The sequence below is a fragment of the Cherax quadricarinatus genome, chromosome 31 (assembly GCF_038502225.1).
Source record: "Cherax quadricarinatus isolate ZL_2023a chromosome 31, ASM3850222v1, whole genome shotgun sequence".
Classification (NCBI taxonomy): domain Eukaryota; kingdom Metazoa; phylum Arthropoda; class Malacostraca; order Decapoda; family Parastacidae; genus Cherax; species Cherax quadricarinatus.
Genome location: NC_091322.1, coordinates 26,997,442 through 27,021,464, shown reverse-complemented (window position 1 = coordinate 27,021,464; position 24,023 = coordinate 26,997,442). Strand labels below are relative to the sequence as shown.

General features: G+C 46.8%; 1 protein-coding gene across 3 annotated transcripts in view; it reads left to right on the top strand.

Annotated features, from left to right (window-relative positions):
* Window positions 1-24,023, top strand: part of RhoGEF3 (Rho guanine nucleotide exchange factor 3) — a 548,785-nt gene that overhangs the window by 290,734 nt on the left and 234,028 nt on the right. The gene's annotated exons all lie outside the window — the stretch shown is intronic.

Below are 24,023 nucleotides of genomic sequence, written 5' to 3'. Positions count from 1 at the left end.
GTAGGCTGGTGACTGGAGGCTGGAGACTGTAGGCTGGTGACTGGAGGCTGGTGACTGGAGGCTGGTGACTGGAGGCTGGAGACTGGAGGCTGGTGACTGGAGGCTGGTGACTGGAGGCTGGTGACTGGAGGCTGGAGACTGGAGGTTGGTGACTGGAGGCTGGTGACTGGAGGCTGGTGACTGGAGGCTGGAGACTGGAGGCTGGTGACTGGAGGCTGGTGACTGGAGGCTGGAGACTGGAGGCTGGCGACTGGAGGCTGGTGACTGTAGGCTGGTGACTGTAGGCTGGTGACTGGAGGCTGGAGACTGTAGGCTGGTGACTGGAGGCTGGTGACTGGAGGCTGGTGACTGGAGGCTGGTGACTGGAGACTGGAGGCTGGTGACTGTAGGCTGGAGACTGGAGGCTGGTGACTGGAGGCTGGTGACTGGAGGCTGGTGACTGGAGGCTGGAGACTGGAGGCTGGAGACTGGAGACTAGAGGCTGGAGACTGGAGACTGGAGACTAGAGACTGGAGGCTGGAGACTGGAGACTAGAGGCTGGAGACTGGAGACTAGAGACTGGAGACTGGAGGCTGGAGACTGGAGGCTGGAGACTGGAGACTAGAGGCTGGAGACTGGAGACTGGAGGCTGGAGACTGGAGACTAGAGGCTGGAGACTGGAGACTGGAGGCTGGAGACTGGAGACTAGAGGCTGGAGACTGGAGGCTGGAGACTGGAGAATAGAGGCTGGAGACTGGAGACTGAAGGCTGGAGACTGGAGACTAGAGGCTGGAGACTGGAGACTGGAGGCTGGAGACTGGAGACTAGAGGCTGGAGACTGGAGGCTGGAGACTGGAGACTGGAGGCTGGAGACTGGAGGCAGTGGAGATGCGTATAAGTATTATACAAAGACTAAGGAGTGTAAAAATTAACATGGTACCATGATTGATGCAGTACATAGGTAACAGTTAGGTATCTTTATTTCGAAACGTTTCGCCTACACGACGGGCTTCTTCAGTCGAATGCAGAGGAGCCAGCAAAAGAAGTAGAGATTTAAAGACGACGTAATCAGTCCATCACCTTTGAAGACTTAGTTTTGAGGTGATCAGTCCCTTAACCAGGACTAACCTAGTCAGCACTGGCCAGGTTAGGCCAGTGAGTCAGCACTGGCCAGGTTAGAGGCCAGTGAATCAGCACTGACCAGGTTAGAGGCCAGTGAGTCAGCACTGGCCAGGTTAGAGGCCAGTGAGTCAGCACTGGCCAGGTTAGAGGCCAGTGAGTCAGCACTGGCCAGGTTAGAGGCCAGTGAGTCAGCACTGGCCAGGTTAGAGGTCAGTGAGTCAGCACTGGCCAGGTTAGAGGCCAGTGAGTCAGCACTGGCCAGGTTAGAGGTCAGTGAGTCAGCATTGGCCAGGATAGAGGCCAGTGAATCAGCACTGGCCAGGTTAGAGGCCAGTGAGTCAGCACTGGCCCGGTTAGAGGCCAGTGAGTCAGCCCTGGCCATGTTAGAGGCCAGTGAGTCAGCACTGGCCAGGTTAGAGGCCAGTGAGTCAGCACTGGGCAGGTTAGAGGCCAGTGAGTCAGCACTGGCCAGGGTAGAGGCCAGTGAGTCAGCACTGGCCAGGTTAGAGGCCAGTGAGTCAGCACTGGGCAGGTTAGAGGCCAGTGAGTCAGCACTGGCCAGGTTAGAGGCCAGTGAGTCAGCACTGGGCAGGTTAGAGGCCAGTGAGTCAGCACTGGCCAGGTTAGAGGCCAGTGAGTCAGCACTGGGCAGGTTAGAGGCCAGTGAGTCAGCACTGGCCAGGTTAGAGGCCAGTGAGTCAGCACTGGGCAGGTTAGAGGCCAGTGAGTCAGCATTGGCCAGGGTAGAGGCCAGTGAGTCAGCACTGGGCAGGTTAGAGGCCAGTGAGTCAGCACTGGCCAGGTTAGAGGCCAGTGAGTGTGAGTTGAGTGCTGATCATATCTCTTGCAACACAGAACACAGGTTATATCTGGCTCTTGTCCAGCATATGTTTTCTGCCAGGGTTCAGCTCTTGGGCCATAGACAAGTGGTTCAGAGAAACAACAAGATGATAAATTAGATACATGTGCAACACTTGAGTATCTTTGAGGAAATGTCTCACCACACAGTGGCTTCATCAGTCCATATAAGAAGAATGGTGAAGATCAGTCCCTCAGCCTGGAGTCGATGCAATCAATCCATTAATTCTGTCAAGATTGATCACATCGACTCCAGGCTGAGGGACTGACTACCTTAAACTCCTCCTGATCTTCACCATTCATCTCTGTACTGGACTGATGAAGCCACTGTGTGGCGAAACGTTTCCACAATAAAGATACCCGAGTGTTGCAACTGTGTCTAATTTATCAGCTCCTGGGCCACACCACAGGTTATCTTGCGGACAGCAGCATCGTTAGTCATTCCAGGGATCTCTTGTCCCTCCTCCTTCACCTCACGTCCCCCCCTCGTCAGCTTCCTCCACGCTGTGACATCTGTATACACTTCCCAGACACTTGTAGTGAAAGGCCACTTCCAGCAGAGAAATGTCTTATTAATACGACGTTTTGCCCAATATTATCACTGTCTATCATTATATTGCTTAGTATTATCACTGTATATCTTTATATTGCTCAATAATGTCACCGTCTGTCTCTGTATACCTTAATATTGCCACTGTCTGTTTTTATATTGCTCAGTATTGTCACTGTTTGTGTCTATATTGCTCAATAAGCAGACAAAATGTCAACACGAGAACATTTCTTGATTGAGAGAGAGAGAGAGAGAGAGAGAGAGAGAGAGAGAGAGAGAGAGCAAGAGCGAACGAGGGAGTCTTTCTGGTGCCTCCGAGAGCCGTGCTGCTGCTGCTGCAGGTGTTGTGCAGGTGGTGGAGGGCGGGGCGGGGCAGGGCGCCACATATTGAAGTGCAGGTCAGGCAGGCTGCTCCAGCCTACATGCTCACTGTACTTACTACCTGCACCAGCCTCATGACCCACCTGGCACACTGATGCTGCTCTCGCTGTTTCTGCTGTTTTTAATATCGTTTTTTTCTTGTTATTACTGTTTGTTGCCCTTGTAGTAAATTCTGTTACTATTAATATCAGTTATTGTTTGTGTTGTTCTTATAGAGGAGAATGAATAATAACGTTATTAAGTACAAACCTTATACCAAACACTTCAATACTTCCAGCAGGTGTTGTACCTCTTACATATAACTGTAGTGTTGTCTTACACAGGATGTAACATGATGTAACATTACAGCAGGACTGTAGTGTTGTCTTACACAGTATGTAACATTACAGCAGGACTGTAGTGTTGTCTTACACAGGATGTAACATTACAGCAGGACTGTAGTGTTGTCTTACACAGGATGTAACATGATGTAACATTACAGCAGGACTGTAGTGTTGTCTTACACAGTATGTAACATTACAGCAGGACTGTAGTGTTGTCTTACACAGTATGTAACATTACAGCAGGACTGTAGTGTTGTCTTACACAGTATGTAACATTACAGCAGGACTGTAGTGTTGTCTTACACAGTATGTAACATTACAGCAGGACTGTAGTGTTGTCTTACACAGTATGTAACATTACAGCAGGACTGTAGTGTTGTCTTACACAGTATGTAACATTACAGCAGGACTGTAGTGTTGTCTTACACAGGATGTAACATTACAGCAGGACTGTAGTGTTGTCTTACACAGTATGTAACATTACAGCAGGACTGTAGTGTTGTCTTACACAGGATGTAACATTACACAGCAGGACTGTAGTGTTGTCTTACACAGGATGTAACATGATGTAACATTACAGCAGGACTGTAGTGTTGTCTTACACAGGATGTAACATTACAGCAGGACTGTAGTGTTGTCTTACACAGGATGTAACATTACAGCAGGACTGTAGTGTTGTCTTACACAGTATGTAACATTACAGCAGGACTGTAGTGTTGTCTTACACAGGATGTATCATTACAGCAGGACTGTAGTGTTGTCTTACACAGTATTTAACATTACACAGCAGGACTGTAGTGTTGTCTTACACAGGATGTAACATTACAGCAGGACTGTAGTGTTGTCTTACACAGTATGTAACATTACAGCAGGACTGTAGTGTTGTCTTACACAGTATGTAACATTACAGCAGGACTGTAGTGTTGTCTTACACAGGATGTAACATTACAGCAGGACTGTAGTGTTGTCTTACACAGGATGTAACATTACACAGCAGGACTGTAGTGTTGTCTTACACAGTATGTATCATTACACAGCAGGACTGTAGTGTTGTCTTACACAGTATGTAACATTACAGCAGGACTGTAGTGTTGTCTTACACAGGATGTATCATTACAGCAGGACTGTAGTGTTGTCTTACACAGGATGTATCATTACAGCAGGACTGTAGTGTTGTCTTACACAGTATGTATCATTACACAGCAGGACTGTAGTGTTGTCTTACACAGGATGTATCATTACAGCAGGACTGTAGTGTTGTCTTACACAGTATGTATCATTACACAGCAGGACTGTAGTGTTGTCTTACACAGTATGTAACATTACAGCAGGACTGTAGTGTTGTCTTACACAGGATGTAACATTACAGCAGGACTGTAGTGTTGTCTTACACAGGATGTAACATTACACAGCAGGACTGTAGTGTTGTCTTACACAGGATGTATCATTACAGCAGGACTGTAGTGTTGTCTTACACAGGATGTAACATTACACAGCAGGACTGTAGTGTTGTCTTACACAGGATGTATCATTACAGCAGGACTGTAGTGTTGTCTTACACAGTATGTAACATTACACAGCAGGACTGTAGTGTTGTCTTACACAGGATGTATCATACAGCAGGACTGTAGTGTTGTCTTACACAGTATGTAACATTACAGCAGGACTGTAGTGTTGTCTTACACAGTATGTAACATTACAGCAGGACTGTAGTGTTGTCTTACACAGGATGTAACATTACAGCAGGACTGTAGTGTTGTCTTACACAGGATGTAACATTACACAGCAGGACTGTAGTGTTGTCTTACACAGGATGTATCATTACAGCAGGACTGTAGTGTTGTCTTACACAGGATGTAACATTACACAGCAGGACTGTAGTGTTGTCTTACACAGGATGTATCATTACAGCAGGACTGTAGTGTTGTCTTACACAGTATGTAACATTACACAGCAGGACTGTAGTGTTGTCTTACACAGGATGTATCATACAGCAGGACTGTAGTGTTGTCTTACACAGTATGTAGCATTACAGCAGGACTGTAGTGTTGTCTTACACAGTATGTAACATTACAGCAGGACTGTAGTGTTGTCTTACACAGTATGTAACATTACAGCAGGACTGTAGTGTTGTCTTACACAGTATGTAACATTACAGCAGGACTGTAGTGTTGTCTTACACAGGATGTAACATTACAGCAGGACTGTAGTGTTGTCTTACACAGTATGTAACATTACAGCAGGACTGTAGTGTTGTCTTACACAGTATGTAACATTACAGCAGGACTGTAATGTTGTCTTACACAGGATGTAACATTACAGCAGGACTGTAGTGTTGTCTTACACAGGATGTAACATTACAGCAGGACTGTAGTGTTGTCTTACACAGGATGTATCATTACACAGCAGGACTGTAGTGTTGTCTTACACAGGATGTATCATTACACAGCAGGACTGTAGTGTTGTCTTACACAGGATGTATCATTACACAGCAGGACTGTAGTGTTGTCTTACACAGGATGTAACATTACAGCAGGACTGTAGTGTTGTCTTACACAGGATGTATCATTACACAGCAGGACTTGAGTTTTCCATCACATTTTTCCCCAAGATTCTAAACATAACAGTCGCCTAACACACGGGTACCTAATTTTACTGCTAGATGTGCAGAAGCAGCAACAGCAGCAGTGCAAGGAAACTTGCCCAGATGTTCCTCCATGCCAGGGAATCGAACCCTGGACCCTGTTGTTCTGAATCGAGTTACGCAGCACCGCTGACAGGGAAGGAAGAATGTGAGTAAGGAGGATAAGGCAAAGGTAGTAGTGGGAGGTTGTTGAGTCAGGTGGGTGCGTCTCCCTGGCTGCAGGTGCTGGTGCTGCTGCTGTTGGTGGTGGTGCTGTTATTGCTGGTGCTACTAGTGTTGGTGCTATTAATGTTGGTGTTGTTGTCTCATGAATACACATGAGGTTCTCTGGCTTCCCGTCATCATTACCGGGTTTTACTTCGCTGATCTTATATACTTTTCCTCTTACCATGTCCCGTGCGTTCCTTCCTGTGTCCTTCGTCACCCTCACGTTTTCTCCTAACAACCTCTGAGTCTCCCTCTATCCTGTATCTTAAAGTTACCTTGTTTCCACGCTAGTGTGACCTCGATCCAGGACGCTGACCTCCTCTCGCCACCTTCATGACCAGCTTCGTGTCTCACGTGATCTCTTCGTTGTGCTCTGGTGGTGTTTGAAAAAATTACGTGGTTCCTTGTTTTCTTGACGGTCATAGAGGTGAAAGTCGACACTGAAGCTTGGTAGTGTTTAATATTGGTTGTATAAGCAGTGCGCCGCTACCTTGCTTCGTAAAATGGTGACGCAAGGAGTGTAAGGCGGTGGATGGTGCGGTATGCTAATGCAGTGCATAAAGTGTACCCGCACTGTCGAGTACCTGGTGGGCGAAATGTTCTCACTATAAAATTCCATAACCTGCATTAGTGTATCGTATTTACATGGGACAATGTATGCCGTTAACGGTATTCTGGTACCTCATTCTACATCTTCCTACCAGCCATAAGGGGAATTACCAATAGGCCCCTGGCTGTCTTCAAGAGGGAGCTGGACAGACACCTAAAGTCAGTACCGGATCAGCCGGGCTGTGGTTCGTACGTTTGACTACGTGCGGCCAGCAGTATCATCTTCATTGATCAGGCCCTGATCCACCGGGAGGCCTGATCATGGACCGGGCCACGGGGGCGTTGATCCCCGGAATACCCTCCAGGTAGATAAATTCTAAGAAAGCATGTTGATCCTTCACACAGTCTTCACGCTGTCCTTTCCTAGAGTTGCTACACTAAGCTGCCCCATACACCTAGACCAAGTTTGGCCACCACTCTACTCTTCTAGTTTCATCGTACATACTACATGTAGATAAACACTCACAAGCGCAGTTGAAGACATTTATTACACTGGTGTATATCGTGAGTCACAAGTGGTGCCGGGAGTATGGTGGGGCCAGGCGCAGCGGTGGTGTTGAAAACATAGGTGAAACTGGAGCAGCTCATGACACTGGTGGGTCACTCAAGAGACCCAAAACATAGGTGAAACTGGAGCAGCTCATGACACTGGTGGGTCACTCAAGAGACCCAAAACATAGGTGAAACTGGAGCAGCTCATGACACTGGTGGGTCACTCAAGAGACCCTCATGACATGAGGGTCTCTTGAGTGACCTTGTACTGTCAAGGCCTCTTGACTTTGCACTGTCAAGGCCGCTTGACCTTGTACTGTCAAAGCCACTTAATGTCTTGGTATTTATGAAGCTTTAGTGGGTGTGGTCTGGGACCAGGCCGAGGGGGCGATGACCGACTCTCACAACGAGGGGGGAGGGTATTACATGATTGACATTCGTTGCGTGATCTGAAGCTGATAAACTAACAAGGAACCCTGACTCGAAGTACCCACAGGCACGCCAGGTGAGTACATCCTTCACCCTGCCTCTACCCACACTCGCTCCCTCCCTTCCACTTCCTTGTTACCCTTCCTTCCTCTCCTCCAACCTTTTCTTGTGTGTTTTGAATGCTGTAACTGTCAAACGAACGTTGCTGGTGAAATGATAGGATGATTGGTACTATTATCAGCCGTTGACAAGGAACCTCTCACGACTGCCCTCTTGCTCAGCCAGAGAGGCTGTGGTCGTCCTGGTGGGAGGCTGCAGCTGTCTTAGTGGGAGGCTGCGGCCGTCCAGGTGGGAGGTTGTGGCCGTCCTGCTGGGAGGCTGCGGCCCTCCAAATCCCACCTTCATAGCATTTCCTCGGCTACTTGGCCGCCAGGTATAATTCACATGTCCCATTTGGTATTTCGTCAGATTTTCCTACCTTTTCTGTTATATCAGACTTTTCTTGCCACAAATCACGTTTCACATCACACCGTATTGTTCTTGTTCTTCATATCGCAGTGTTCTGTGTTCTTCGTCCGTATTCTTTATTGATCTCTGTTAATCTAAAGCATTAATCTCTCCTACGTTATTGTGTACTTTTTTCTGACTTCAGTCTTCTTTGTTGTTCATTTGTATTGTGTTCATCTGTGTTTTGTTGTTCTCTTTGTATTGGTCTTTTGTTGTTCTCTTGTGCCTTGTTCTTCACTGGTGGTGAGAACGGGTTTTTGGGCGAGTTACGGTTGAAAGTTGTTGCTGCTGCTGCTGCTGCAACTCTACCAGTCTTTGGCACAGTCTTTACCTGTGAAGGCGTGGTGTTGTGTGCTGCAGTGTGCTGAATAGGCTTCTGGTGTGCTACAGTGTGCTTCATAGGGTTCTAGGGTGCTAGTGTGCTATGACACAGTGCTACGTAACGTAATAGGATCATGCAGTGTGCTACGATAGTGTAGCATGGTGGGGCGGTAGTGTGGTACTGCTGATTTCTCAAGAAAGACACATACAACTAGTAACTATTAGTACTACTACTAAACGCAAAAGAACACTCAGGTTAAGTGTCTGTCGTCAAGTGACTTTGATAGCTACTACTACTACTACTACTACTACTACACACGGCGGTGCCAGGAGCTGTGAATCGGCCCCTGCAACCACAGATAGGGAAGTACATATAGGGTGAGTACACACACACACACAGTCATAGAGTCGTCAGGAAGTGGAATGGCCTAGCTAGTGAAGTAGTGGAGGCAGGAACCATACATAGTTTTAAGAAGAGGTATGACAAAGCTCAGGAAGCAGAGAGGGAGAGGACCTAGTAGCGATCAGTGAAGAGGCGGGGCCAGGAGCTGAGTCTCGACCCCTGCAACCACAATTAGGTGAGTACAATTAGGTGAGTACACACGCACACATTTCTACGTGTGAACCTCGCAACCACCATTCCTGTGTGTGTGTGTGTGTGTGTGTGTGTGTGTGGAGGGTGTGGAGAGAGGGTATGGGTGGCAGGGATTGTAGGTGTGGTCAGAAATAACGTGTGGGTATGGAGAAGCCAGTCTTCGCTGCACCAACAGTGACAACACTACTACTGGTCAGCCAGGTCGCCTGCCTGCTGCACTGCTGATACTGCCCACTCCTGATCAACTCTCCTGCTTAGTACCTGCTTGTTATCGTTACCTGTCAGCGTACAAGTGTTTGAACAACTGTCTGTGGGTGTACAGGTGTCTGGACCACCTTGTGTGGGTACAGGTGTCTGGACCACTTTGTATGACTGCACAGGTGTCTGGGCCACCTTGTGTGAGTGTACAGGTGTCTGGACCACCCTGTGTGAGTGTACGGGTGTCTGGACCACCCTGTGTGAGTGTACAGGTGTCTGGACCACCTTGTGTGAGTGTACAGGTGTCTGGACCACCCCGTGTGAGTATACAGGTGTCTGGACCACCCTGTGTGAGTATACAGGTGTCTGGACCACCCTGTGTGAGTGTACAGGTGTTTGGACCACCCTGTGTGAGTGTACAGGTGTCTGGACCACCCTGTGTGAGTATACAGGTGTTTGGACCACCCTGTGTGAGTGTACAGGTGTTTGGACCACCCTGTGTGAGTGTACAGGTGTCTGGACCACTCTGTGTGAGTATACAGGTGTTTGGACCACCCTGTGTGAGTGTACAGGTGTTTGGACCACCCTGTGTGAGTGTACAGGTGTCTGGACCACCTTGTGTGAGTATACAGGTGTTTGAACCACCCTGTGTGAGTGTACAGGTGTCTGGACCACCTTGTGTGAGTATACAGGTGTTTGGACCACCCTGTGTGAGTGTACAGGTGTTTGGACCACCCTGTGTGAGTGTACAGGTGTCTGGACCACCTTGTGTGAGTGTACAGGTGTTTGGACCACCGTGTGTGAGTGTACAGGTGTCTGGACCACCTTGTGTGAGTGTACAGGTGTTTGGACCACCCTGTGTGAGTGTACAGGTGTTCGGTCCACCCTGTGTGAGTATACAGGTGTTCGGACCACCCTGTGTGAGTGTACAGGTGTTCGGTCCACCCTGTGTGAGTATACAGGTGTTCGGACCACCCTGTGTGAGTGTACAGGTGTCTGGACCACCTTGTGTGAGTGTACAGGTGTCTGGACCACCTTGTGTGAGTGTACAGGTGTCTGGACCACCCCGTGTGAGTATACAGGTGTCTGGACCACCCTGTGTGAGTATACAGGTGTCTGGACCACCCTGTGTGAGTGTACAGGTGTTTGGACCACCCTGTGTGAGTGTACAGGTGTCTGGACCACCCTGTGTGAGTATACAGGTGTTTGGACCACCCTGTGTGAGTGTACAGGTGTTTGGACCACCCTGTGTGAGTGTACAGGTGTCTGGACCACTCTGTGTGAGTATATAGGTGTTTGGACCACCCTGTGTGAGTGTACAGGTGTTTGGACCACCCTGTGTGAGTGTACAGGTGTCTGGACCACCTTGTGTGAGTATACAGGTGTTTGAACCACCCTGTGTGAGTGTACAGGTGTCTGGACCACCTTGTGTGAGTATACAGGTGTTTGGACCACCCTGTGTGAGTGTACAGGTGTTTGGACCACCCTGTGTGAGTGTACAGGTGTCTGGACCACCTTGTGTGAGTGTACAGGTGTTTGGACCACCGTGTGTGAGTGTACAGGTGTCTGGACCACCTTGTGTGAGTGTACAGGTGTTTGGACCACCCTGTGTGAGTGTACAGGTGTTCGGTCCACCCTGTGTGAGTATACAGGTGTTCGGACCACCCTGTGTGAGTGTACAGGTGTTCGGTCCACCCTGTGTGAGTATACAGGTGTTCGGACCACCCTGTGTGAGTGTACAGGTGTCTGGACCACCTTGTGTGAGTGTACAGGTGTTTGGACCACCCTGTGTGAGTGTACAGGTGTTCGGTCCACCCTGTGTGAGTATACAGGTGTTCGGACCACCCTGTGTGAGTGTACAGGTGTCTGGACCACCCTGTGTGAGTGTACAGGTGTTTGGACCACCCTGTGTGAGTGTACAGGTGTCTGGACCACCTTGTGTGAGTGTACAGGTGTTTGGACCACCCTGTGTGAGTGTACAGGTGTTCGGACCACCCTGTGTGAGTATAGAGGTGTCTGGACCACCCTGTGTAAGTGTACAGGTGTCTGGACCACCTTGTGTGAGTATACAGGTGTTCGGACCACCCTGTGTGAGTGTACAGGTGTCTGGACCACCTTGTGTGAGTATACAGGTGTCTGGACCACCTTGTGTGAGTATACAGGTGTTTGGACCACCCTGTGTGAGTGTACAGGTGTTCGGACCACCCTGTGTGAGTATACAGGTGTCTGGACTGCTGTAATGGAGGCGAAAGTACAAGGTCGTGTGAAATCTGTTCGTCCGGAAGACTCGGACAAAAAATGTGATTGTGTTATAAGCTGAGCGAATGAGTGTGTGGCGCTGAGGCACAGTTGTGTTCTGGGAGTGAAGGCTGGAGGAGTGGCGGTGCTGTGGGAGTGATGGTGGTGGAGTTAGAGGAGAGGTGTGTGGTGGTGCTGTGGGAATGATGGTGGAGTTAGAGGAGAGGTGTGCGGTGGTGATGGAGTGAATGTAATGGTAAATCACTCTCAACCACTCATACTCTTCTCGGAAAGTGAATATATGAAGGATAAAGTGAATATGACGTGAAGGATAAAGTGAATATGACATGAAGCATAAAGTGAATATGATATGAAGGATAAAGTGAATATGACGTGAAGGATAAAGTGAATATGACATGAAGCATAAAGTGAATATGACGTGAAGGATAAAGTGAATATGACATGAAGTATAAAGTGAATATGACGTGAAGGATAAAGTGAATATGACATGAAGCATAAAGTGAATATGACGTGAAGGATAAAGTGAATATGACATGAAGTATAAAGTGAATATGACTTGAAGGATCAAATGAATATGACGTGAAGGAGATAATGAACATGGCGTTCGTGAAAAATAAAGTGAATATGATGTGAAGGATAAATTGAATATGACGTGAATAAAGTGAATCTGTGAAAGAGACAGTGAATATGTTGAAAATGAGTGCTATAAATCAAGAGAACGACTTTTATTGAAAGTGAGCGTGGTTACAATTTATGATGTGAGTGATAATGAAAGTGACCAATAAAAAGGAACATGAAATAAGTGATAGTAATTAGGAAAATGACAAAATAGAACCTGAAGTGAGTGAAAATGATGAAAATGACATAAAACGGTGTATACCAGTGGTAACAGTGGTGCCTTGGACTTAAAGCTATAGGACCCGGGCGCAACCCCGAGGACGGGTGGAAACGTATGGGCCACTTACACTTCACACTCGACTGTGATGGGTGGCATCCTGGGAAGGGGGGAGTACTGTACAGTAGAGGCCTAGGCTTTCAGCTGAAGTAGGCTGACAGCTATTAACCTGTATATGAGCTGAGGTGGGCTGATAGCTATTATCCTCTAAAGGAACCTGGGATTTACCTTGTAATGTCGTACTAGTGACCTGTTGGGATTTTTAGGGTCTCTCTCTCTCTCTCTCTCTCTCTCTCTCTCTCTCTCTCTCTCTCTCTCTCTCTCTCTCTCTCTCTCTCTCTCTCTCTCTCTCTCTCTCTCTCTTCTCTCTCTCTCTAAACATGTCATTTTGTTTTCATACTATTATTCGCGTCACTTTATTTTCCTCTTTCTATATCTTTTATTTCCCTCTTTATTTTCCTTCCTCTCCTTTTTTTTGCCTTCCTTGCCTCTCACTTGCTTCCTCTTCCCTTCCTTCCTCCCATCCATCTCCTCCTCTCTCCCTCCCTCCCTTCCCTCCTTCTCACGTTCTCCTTCTTGTAGTGCTTCACTGGTGATTGTTCCCCCGCTTAATCTCTCTCTCTCTCTCTCTCTCTCTCTCTCTCTCTCTCTCTCTCCCAGTTGATCCTCAATAAACAACAGTAGTGACAAGCTAATAATAATAACAACTGCAGTATCAGCAAACACCAACAACATCAACCACCACCACTACTACCACCCCTCCCCCATCCTCTGGCTGGTTAGGTAAGGTTCGTCAGGAAACAGGACAAGGTGTTTCCTGACGCGGGTCTTAGTCATAGGATGACCCTCCACCCCCTTTAAGAAGATAAGGCACATGAAGGAAGATAAGTAAGACACATGAAGTAAGATACACGACGATAAGATACACTTACAAACCTTCATGATAGAGCTTGGCCAGAATGTTAAACAGAGAGAACGGGAAATTCTTCCCTAATCTCAAGGTGGTTAAGAAGCGGAATAACCAGGAGGAGGAAGTGATAGAGGCGGACTTGGTAAGCAGGTTAGGACCCAGCAAGCAAGGACCCAGCAGGCAAGGACCCAGCAGACTAGGACCCTGGCTGCTAGGACCCACCAGGCCAGGACCCAGCATGCCAGGACCCCCAGGCTAGGACCCAGCAGGCTAGGACCCAGCAGGCAAGGGCCCTGGCAGCTAGGACCCAGCAGGCAAGGGCCCTGGCAGCTAGGACCCAGCAGGCTAGGACCAAGCAGGTTAGGACCCAGCAGGTCAGGACCCAGCAGGCTAGGAATGTGTGAAACCAGTCGATACTGCTGAAGAGCAGGGGAGCAGGAGCTGTGGTACGACCCTGGCAGACACAGCTTGGTGGGTAGGGACACAAACACACAGGAAAGATCTCTAATTAAGGTAACAAAGAAAACTGTTGTTTCCTTGTAGGGTTGAGTCAGAGGTTGCTTACTGATGTGGTAAGTGAGGCCAGGCTGACAGCCTGCCAGGATGGCTGACACAGGCTGACAGCCTGCCAGGATGACTGACACACAGGCTGACAACCTGTGTGTCATTTGCGAATTCCAGTAATCACAGTAAAGAGTCATAATAATCATAGTAAAGAGTCATAATCAAAACACAGCAGTAATAGGAGAAAAACCCACAAATGTGAGGACAGAAGTAAAGGAAGGAAGAGAGGAATAATTTAGAGAGAGAGGAGTGGTTTAGAGAGAGGGGGAGTGACATAGAGAGGAAGGGGGGGATTTAGAGCTATTTAGGCGGAAAGGGTGTGATTTAGAGAGGGAGGGAGTAATTTAGAGAGAGGGAGTGGGTGTAATTCAAATCCGCCCTTGTTGCACGTGACGCAATCTTCAGTTTTCTGTTAATGCAGAAATTGACAACACACCTCCCAACAATTCTCAACCAAAGGTGAATTTGTGCAAATATTATGCTTGGGGCATCTGTAAGCATGGAATAACAGGGAAAAAAATGGAACATGCAACTTTGAGCATCCCAAAAAATGTAGCGACCTCCTGTCTAAAGGAGTGTGTCGTTCTTCTTCCTGTACTTTCTTTCACCCAAAAATGTGCCACTCCTCGGTCCTCCAGAAGCAGTGTTACAACATCGAGTGCCCTGCATACCATCTAAAAGGGACCAGGAGGCACAGACCCCACAAGACAAACAATAGTAGCTACGACAACCCAACTCCAGGTGATTTTTTAGTGGCAGGAAACGGAAAAAGAAAATGGAAGGAAATAACAAAAATAGTCCACCACCTTGGAGCCTTGTTGGACTGGAGGCGCAGCCAGTGGCCACCCATGGCCCTCCAGAATTACAACTACTGATGCCAATAAAATCCCCCCAAGAAACACAGAATACAACCTCGTTCATATTTGCTAATATACAGGGCCTTAAGCCATCCACCAACAACAAAATATCTTTTATCAGTGGACTTCTAGAGGAGTCTAATGCAATGTTTGCAGCCTTCACAGAGACTCACACAAAAGATCACTTTGACAGTGAAATATGGATAAGTGGTTACAACCTTTTTAGATGCGACAGAAAAAACAGGCAACAAGGGGGGGTTGGCCTGTATGTCAAAGAGTCCCTTATCTGCACGGAGTTGCTGAACACCACAAATGAGGTAGTTGAAGTTCTATCAATAAAGATCGAGAACCAAAACCTAGTCATTGTGGTTGTATACAAGCCACCAGATGCAACCTCACAACAGTTCAAGGAACAGCTACTGAAAATTGATTACTCTTTGGAAAACCTTCCAGCTCCATCCCCAAACATCTTACTGCTTGGTAATTTCAACCTAAGGCATACAAAATGGAAGAATGTAGCAAATAATGTTATAGCTGAAACAATCCCCGGAGGTAGCGCGGATGAAAGGTCACGCACACATGAGCTACTAAGTCTCTGCGAAAAACACACCTTAAGCCAGCAGATAGTGGAGCCAACAAGACTAGAAAACACACTTGACCTTATCTTCACAAATAATGAGGACCTGATAAGAGACATAAGAATATAAAAAACAACTAATTCCGATCACAACCTAATCGAAGTCCAGACGTACATGCATAGGGGTCCTGATCAGCAGAATGCATGTACCTGTGAAGGTGTCTTCACAAAATACAACTTCAACAACAAGAACATCAACTGGGACCAGGTAAACCATGTCCTAAACGAAACATGTTGGGAAGATGTCTTAAATGACATGGATCCAAACCAGTGCCTTGAAAGGATCAACTTCCTGGCAGCTGAAGCATGTTCTAGGCATATTCCCCTAAGAAAGAAGAAGAGCAGGAGTAAACTGGAGAGAGAAAGACGCTCCCTCTACAGAAGACGACGAAGAGTCGCTGAGCTCCTCAGGAGTGCTAGAATATCTGATACACGAAAGGAGGCGCTGACCAAGGAAGTGGAAACTATCGAACTTAAGTTAAATGACTCTTACAGGAACCAGGAGAGGCAGGAGGAGCTTAAAGCTATTAGTGAAATTGAAAGAAATTCAAAATATTTCTTTTCATATGCCAAAAACAAGGCAAATACCACATCTAGTATCGGGCCCTTACTCAGACAGGATGGGACTTACACAGATGACAACAAGGAAATGAGTGAAATATTGAAATTCCAGTACGACTCTGTGTTTAGTGAACCACTAATCGGTCTGAGGATCGACGACCCAAATGATTTCTTCATGAATGAGCGTCAAAACTCCATAAATGTATGCCAGATTTCCGACATTACCCTAACTCCGATAGATTTCGAAAAAGCCATTGACAACATGCCTATGCACTCAGCCCCGGGCCCAGACTCGTGGAACTCTGTTTTCGTTAAGAACTGCAAGAAACCCCTCTCGCGTGCCCTAAGTACACTATGGAGGAGGAGCTTGGACATGGGTGAAATTCCACAGTCACTTAAAACAATGGATATAGCCCCACTCCATAAAGGTGGCAGCAAAGCATTAGCTAAGAACTATAGACCAATAGCTCTGACGTCCCACATCATAAAAATCTTTGAAAGAGTGCTAAGAAGCAGGATTGCAAATCACCTGGATTCCCAAAATCTGCACAATCCAGGGCAACATGGGTTCAGGGCAGGTCGCTCCTGCCTCTCACAACTACTGGATCACTATGACATGGCCTTGGATGCACTGGAAGAAAATCAGAATGCAGATGTAATATACACAGACTTTGCAAAAGCATTTGACAAATGCGATCATGGCATAATAGCCCATAAAATACGTGCTAAAGGAATAACTGGGAAAGTGGGGAGATGGATCTTCAACTTCCTAACAAATCGAACACAAAGAGTAGTGGTCAACAGAGTTAAATCGGAGGCTTCCATAGTGAAGAGCTCTGTTCCACAAGGCACAGTACTCGCCACCATCTTATTCCTCATCCTCATATCAGACATAGACAGAGATATACATCACAGCACCGTATCATCCTTTGCGGATGATACTAGGATCTGCATGAGGCTGTCATCTGCTGAGGACGCGGTTAACCTCCAAGAAGATATAAACAAAGTTTTCCAGTGGGCAACGGTAAACAATATGATGTTCAATGAGGACAAATTCCAACTACTCCGTTATGGAAAACTGGAGGAGATAATAACTAGAACAGAGTACACTACTGACTCCGGCCATACAATAGAGCGGAAAAATGATGTAAGGGACCTGGGAGTAGTAATGTCTGAGGATCTCACTTTCAAGGATCACAACAGTGCCACGATCGCACGTGCAAAGAAAATGATAGGATGGATAATGAGAACTTTCAAAACGAGAGATGCCAAGCCAATGATGATCCTTTTCAAATCACTTGTTCTCTCTAGGCTGGAATACTGCTGTACATTAACATCTCCATTCAAAGCAGGTGAAATCGCAGATCTAGAGAGTGTACAGAGATCCTTTACTGCACGTATAAGTTCTGTTAAGCACCTTAACTACTGGGAACGCTTGGAAGCACTTGACTTGTACTCATTGGAACGCAGGAGGGAGAGATATATCATAATCTACACTTGGAAAATCTTGGAAGGAATGGTCCCAAATCTGCACACAGAAATCACTCCCTATGAAAGTAAAAGACCGGGCAGGCGATGCAAAATACCCCCAATAAAAAGTAATGGCGCCATTGGTACACTAAGGGAAAACACCATAAGTGTCCGGGGCCCAAGACTGTTCAACAGCCTCCCATCAAGCATTAGGGAAATTACCAATAAACCCCTGGCTGCCTTCAAGAGAGAGCTGGACAGATACCTAAAGTCAGTGCCGGATCAGCCGGGCTGTGGCTCGTACGTTGGACTGCGTGCTGTGGCCAGCAGTAACAGCCTAGTTGATCAAGCCCTGATCCATCGGGAGGCCTGGTCATGGACCGGGCCGCGGGGGCGTTGATCCCCGGAATAACCTCCAGGTAACCTCCAGGTAGTCAGTAAATGTCAGTCGATGGTGAGTCTGCGGATGGTTATATGGTGGTTCCATCACTTGACTGGTACTCGCTGGAACGCAGGCGAGAGAGATATATCATAACCTACACTTGGAAAATCCTAGAAAGAATGGTCCTAAATCTGCACACAGAAATCACTCCCTACGAAAGTAAGAGCCTGGGCAAGCGATGTAAAAAATACCCCCAATGAAAAGTAGGGGCGCCATTGGTACATTAAGAGAAAACACCTTAAGTGTCAGGAGTCCAAGACTGTTCGACAGCCACCATGCATAAGGGGAATTACAAATAGGCCCCTGGCTGCCTTCAAGAAGGAGCTGGACAGATACTTATAGTCGGTGCCGGATCAGCCGGGCCAGCAGCAACAACCTGGTTGATCAGGTCTTGATCCACCGGGAGGCCTGGTCGTGGACCAGGCCGCGGGGGCGTTGATCCCCGGAATGCCCTCCAGGTGTGAACGTTGTGGTGGGTTTATGGGAAGGTCCTGATGGTGTCGTGTTGCGGTATAGTTATGTGAATGTTGTGACGGGTTTGTGGGAAGGTTGTGGTTGTAAGTAGTTTACTGTGGTTTGGTTTTGGGTAGTTGGTGTTGATGTAGTTAGTGTGGAAGATGTGGTTGACTGCAGGTTGTGGTGTGGTTGTTTGAAAGTTTGTAATGGGGTGATTGTAGTGGGTGATATTGATTGTGTTGAGGTGGTGATGACAGTAGGTGATTGATATTGTATTGGTGGTTGTGTAGTAATAGTAGTAGTGGTTGTGTAGTAATAGTAGTAGTGGTTGTGTAGTAATAGTAGTAGTGGTTGTGTAGTAATAGTAGTGGTAGCTATGATGAATCTGGGTGATTACAAAGGTGGTTCAAGGTAGACTGAAATGTGTGGAACCACGTCCAGATGACACCAACAATTACAGAGAGTACCAGCACTGTGCTGTGTGTGCACCACACTTCATGAAAGCATAGAATCCTCAGCTTGTCTAAGATACCCCACATGGCAGGTTTCACCATGGCATGGCAAGTGTTTCAACATGTCATACTGCACCGTCAGGTATTGAGGACCTTGACCTCTGCCACGGTGAGTCACCACGGACCATCCTGGTACCTGGTACTCCTCGCATGTTCTGGTACCTGGTACCCACAGAGACCAGTTTAAGGTGACTATTGTCTTCCCAGGCTCTAGCCCTTGGACCACCATGACTAGGCCACGTTAGTAGAGCTTCACCTGCTGTCTTGTGACATCACTGATGTTACTGATGACTCTCGTGTGATAATCCACGACACTTCGGCCGTGTACAGGCAGTGCCACACGGGTAGTACTACACGGGCAGTGCCACACGGTCTCTGACACACGGGATGGGTATTTTCACAGTTGTTATACGCAGTGCGTTGATTTCTGACCCACTCAAACGTCTGCAAAATTTATTTTTTAAGTTAGCTTAACTTGTATTACATTGTAGTTAATATTGATTCATCCACAATAACAAAATAACAAATAACATAATTGGTATGATAGCGTGATAATTGGTGTGATAATTGATGTAATAATTGGTGGTATAATTGGTAGGATAATTGAAACAAATAGCTGTGTACTTGGCTGATAATTTATGCCCATAAGACAGCTTCTAAGGATTGCGTATGTGGCCTTATTTACAGTGGCCCAAGAGCTGGACTCTAGTTACAGTGATCCAAGAACTAGAGTCTCGAAAGATATAATTGGTAGACGATCCAGATTTGACCAGACTACAACCTCAGTGCTTGTAGAATATACTGATCTGTCCCTCAGTACTTGTGGTAGACTCCAGGCTGCTGCTGTGTACTCTGTGTCAGACCTAACATATTGTATGTGTACTCACCTGTGTGTGCGTATGTATTCTCCTAATTGTGGTTGCAGGAGTTGAGTCACAGCTCCTGGTCCTGCCTCTTCGCTGGTGTGTGTGTGTGTGTGTGTGTGTGTGTGTGTGTGTGTGTGTGTACTCACCTAATTGTAGTTGCAGGGGTCGAGACTCAGCTCCTGGCCCCGCCTCTTCACTGAATGCTACTAGGTCCTCTCTCTCCCTGCTCCATGAGCTTTATCATACCTCATCTTAAAGCTGCGTATCGTTCCTGCCTCCACTACTTCGCTCGCCAGACTGTTCCACTTCCTGACCACTCTATGGCTAAAGAAATGCTTCCTAACATCCCTATGTCTCATCTGAGTCTTCAACTCCCAAGAGTGACCCCTTGTTTCTGTGTCCCCTCTCTGGAACATCTTGCCTCTGTCCACCCTGTCTATTCCACGCAGTATTCTGTATGTCGTTATCATGTCTCCCCTATCCCTCCTGTCCTCCAGTGTGTGTGTGTGTAAGACGTTCGGATTGCAATTACTTGTCACAGGCTTGTCACCTGCTCCCTCACCACTCCTCCTCCTGTTTAGTCTCTCTCTCTCTCTCTCTCTCTCTCTCTCTCTCTCTCTCTCTCTCTCTCTCTCTCTCTCTCTCTCTCTCTCTCTCTCTCTCCCTCCCTCCCTCCCTCCCTCCCTTGCTTTCATTCTTGTTCATATTAATATTCGTTATATTATTGTTTCTTTATCTACAGTTTCTGCTGTTACGTTGTCACTGTTTTTGTTGTTGTTTCTGTTGCTACTGTTGGTGGTGATTCTCTTGCAATTGCTATTGTTGTTGCTGTTGTGTCTGTTCCAGATGCTGGTGTTAATTTGATGCTGCAACAGCTGTTGCTCTTGTTGGGTTCAGATGATGATTAACGTTAACGAGTATGTAAATAAACAAGTATGCGGATTTTAAGGAGACGTTTCGCCCACTAGGAGGCTTTATCACGCCTAAACAGCGAAAGTAATAATTATAAATAGTGGCGAACCTGAGGTGGTGTGAGAGAAAGGTCAGGGCTTTGAGAGAAATGTGTATTGCTCTGGGTAGAATGCCAAGGGCTAAGTGAGACCCTTGTTTTACCTGGGAGAAAAGGCGAGGGTAAGTGATGTTTTGCCTGGGAGAAAAGGCGAGGGTAAGTGATGTTTTGCCTGGGAGAAAAGGCGAGGGTAAGTGATGTTTTGCCTGGGAAAAAAGGCGAGGGTAAGTGATGTTTTGCCTGGGAGAAAAGGCGAGGGTAAGTGATGTTTTGCCTGGGAGAAAAGGCGAGGGTAAATGATGTTTTGCCTGGGAGAAAAGGCGAGGGTAAGTGATGTTTTGCCTGGGAGAAAAGGCGAGGGTAAGTGATGTTTTGCCTGGGAGAAAAGGCGAGGGTAAGTGATGTTTTGCCTGGGAGAAAAGGCGAGGGTAAGTGATGTTTTGCCTGGGAAAAAAGGCGAGGGTAAGTGATGTTTTGCCTGGGAGAAAAGGCGAGGGTAAGTGATGTTTTGCCTGGGAGAAAAGGCGAGGGTAAGTGATGTTTTGCCTGGGAGAAAAGGCGAGGGTAAGTGATGTTTTGCCTGGGAGAAAAGGCGAGGGTAAGTGATGTTTTGCCTGGGAGAAAAGGCGAGGGTAAGTGATGTTTTGCCTGGGAGAAAAGGCGAGGGTAAGTGATGTTTTGCCTGGGAGAAAAGGCGAGGGTAAGTGATGTTTTGCCTGGGAGAAAAGGCGAGGGTAAGTGATGTTTTGCCTGGGAGAAAAGGCGAGGGTAAGTGATGTTTTGCCTGGGAGAAAAGGCGAGGGTAAGTGATGTTTTGCCTGGGAGAAAAGGTGAGGGTAAGTGATGTTTTGCCTGGGAGAAAAGGCGAGGGTAAGTGATGTTTTGCCTGGGAGAAAGGGCGAGGGTAAGTGATGTTTTGCAGAAATCATACATGTTCTAAGCAGAAATCATACACGTTCTAAGCAGAAATCATACATGTTCTAAGCAGAAATCATACACGTTCTAAGCAGAAATCATACACGTTCTAAGCAGAAATCATACACGTTCTAAGCAGAAATCATACACGTTCTAAGCAGAAATCATACACGTTCTAAGCAGAAATCATACACGTTCTAAGCAGAAATCATACACGTTCTAAGCAGAAACCATACACGTTATTGTGTTCCCATCTGTGACTCGCCTAGATGAACGTTGTGTAGCTTTAAAAATAGGTTGGATAAATACATGAGTAGATGTGGGTGGGTGTGAGTTGGACCTGATAGCTTGTGCTAACAGGTCGGTTGCCGTGTTCCTCCCTTAAGTCAATGTGACCTGACCTGACTAGGTTGGGTGCATTGGCTTAAGCCGGTAGGGACTTGGACCTGCCTCGCATGGGCCAGTAGGCCTTCTGCAGTGTTCCTTCGTTCTTATGTTCTTCTTCTTATGTTCTTAATCCAGAGGAAAGTTGAAATAGATAGTGTACCTCAGCAGACAGGCTTCTTGTGCACTTCTAGGGTGATTTAAAAAGACATGAGCAAGCACTGAGACAGAAAACGTTTGGGTCCTGGGACCTAGAAGTGATCAAGGTTCCAGGACCGAAACGTTTTCTAATAAATATGTGCTTGTGTTTGTTTACGTGTCTTTGTAAAACAGTTTGTTGGTATCTGTTAACATCTGTGCATTGTTCCAGTCACGGTATTGTACCTTGTTGTTCCAGTCACGGTATTGTACCTTGTTGTTCCAGTCACGGTATTGTACCTTGTTGTTCCAGTCACGGTATTGTACCTTGTTATTCCAGTCACGGTATTGTACCTTGTTCCAGTGACGGTATTGTACCTTGTTGTTCCAGTCACGGTATTGTACCTTATTGTTCCAGTCACGGTATTGTACCTTGTTGTTCCAGTCACGGTATTGTACCTTGTTCCAGTCACGGTATTGTACCTTGCTGTTCCAGTCACGGTATTGTACCTTGTTGTTCCAGTCACGGTATTGTACCTTGTTCCAGTCACGGTATTGTACCTTGTTGTTCCAGTCACGGTATTGTACCTTGTTGTTCCAGTCACGGTATTGTACCTTGTTGTTCCAGTCACGGTATTGTACCTTGTTCCAGTCACGGTATTGTACCTTGTTGTTCCAGTCACGGTATTGTACCTTGTTATTCCAGTCACGGTATTGTACCTTGTTCCAGTGACGGTATTGTACCTTGTTGTTCCAGTCACGGTATTGTACCTTATTGTTCCAGTCACGGTAATGTACCTTGTTGTTCCAGTCACGGTATTGTACCTTGTTCCAGTCACGGTATTGTACCTTGCTGTTCCAGTCACGGTATTGTACCTTGTTGTTCCAGTCACGGTATTGTACCTTGTTCCAGTCACGGTATTGTACCTTGTTGTTCCAGTCACGGTATTGTACCTTGTTGTTCCAGTCACGGTATTGTACCTTATTGTTCCAGTCACGGTATTGTACCTTGTTGTTCCAGTCACGGTATTGTACCTTGTTATTCCAGTCACGGTATTGTACCTTGTTCCAGTGACGGTATTGTACCTTGTTGTTCCAGTCACGGTATTGTACCTTATTGTTCCAGTCACGGTATTGTACCTTGTTGTTCCAGTCACGGTATTGTACCTTGTTCCAGTCACGGTATTGTACCTTGCTGTTCCAGTCACGGTATTGTACCTTGTTCCAGTGACGGTATTGTACCTTGTTGTTCCAGTCACGGTATTGTACCTTATTGTTCCAGTCACGGTATTGTACCTTGTTCCAGTCACGGTATTGTACCTTGGTCCAGTCACGGTATTGTACCTTGCTGTTCCAGTCACGGTATTGTACCTTGTTGTTCCAGTCACGGTATTGTACCTTGTTCCAGTCACAGTATTGTACCTTGTTGTTCGTCACGGTATTGTACCTTATTGTTCCAGTCACGGTATTGTACCTTGTTGTTCCAGTCACGGTATTGTACCTTATTGTTCCAGTCACGGTATTGCACCTTATTGTTCCAGTCACGGTATTGTACCTTGTTCCAGTCACGGTATTGTACCTTGTTGTTCCAGTCACGGTATTGTACCTTATTGTTCCAGTCACGGTATTGTACCTTGTTGTTCCAGTCACGGTATTGTACCTTGTTGTTCCAGTTACGGTATTGTACCTTGTTCCAATCACGGTATTGTACCTTATTGTTCCAGTCACGGTATTGTACCTTGTTGTTCCAGTCACGGTATTGTACCTTGTTGTTCCAGTCACGGTATTGTACCTTGTTGTTCCAGTCACGGTATTGTACCTTGTTGTTCCAGTCACGGTATTGTACCTTGTTGTTCCAGTCACGGTATTGTACCTTATTGTTCCAGTCACGGTATTGTACCTTATTGTTCCAGTCACGGTATTGTACCTTATT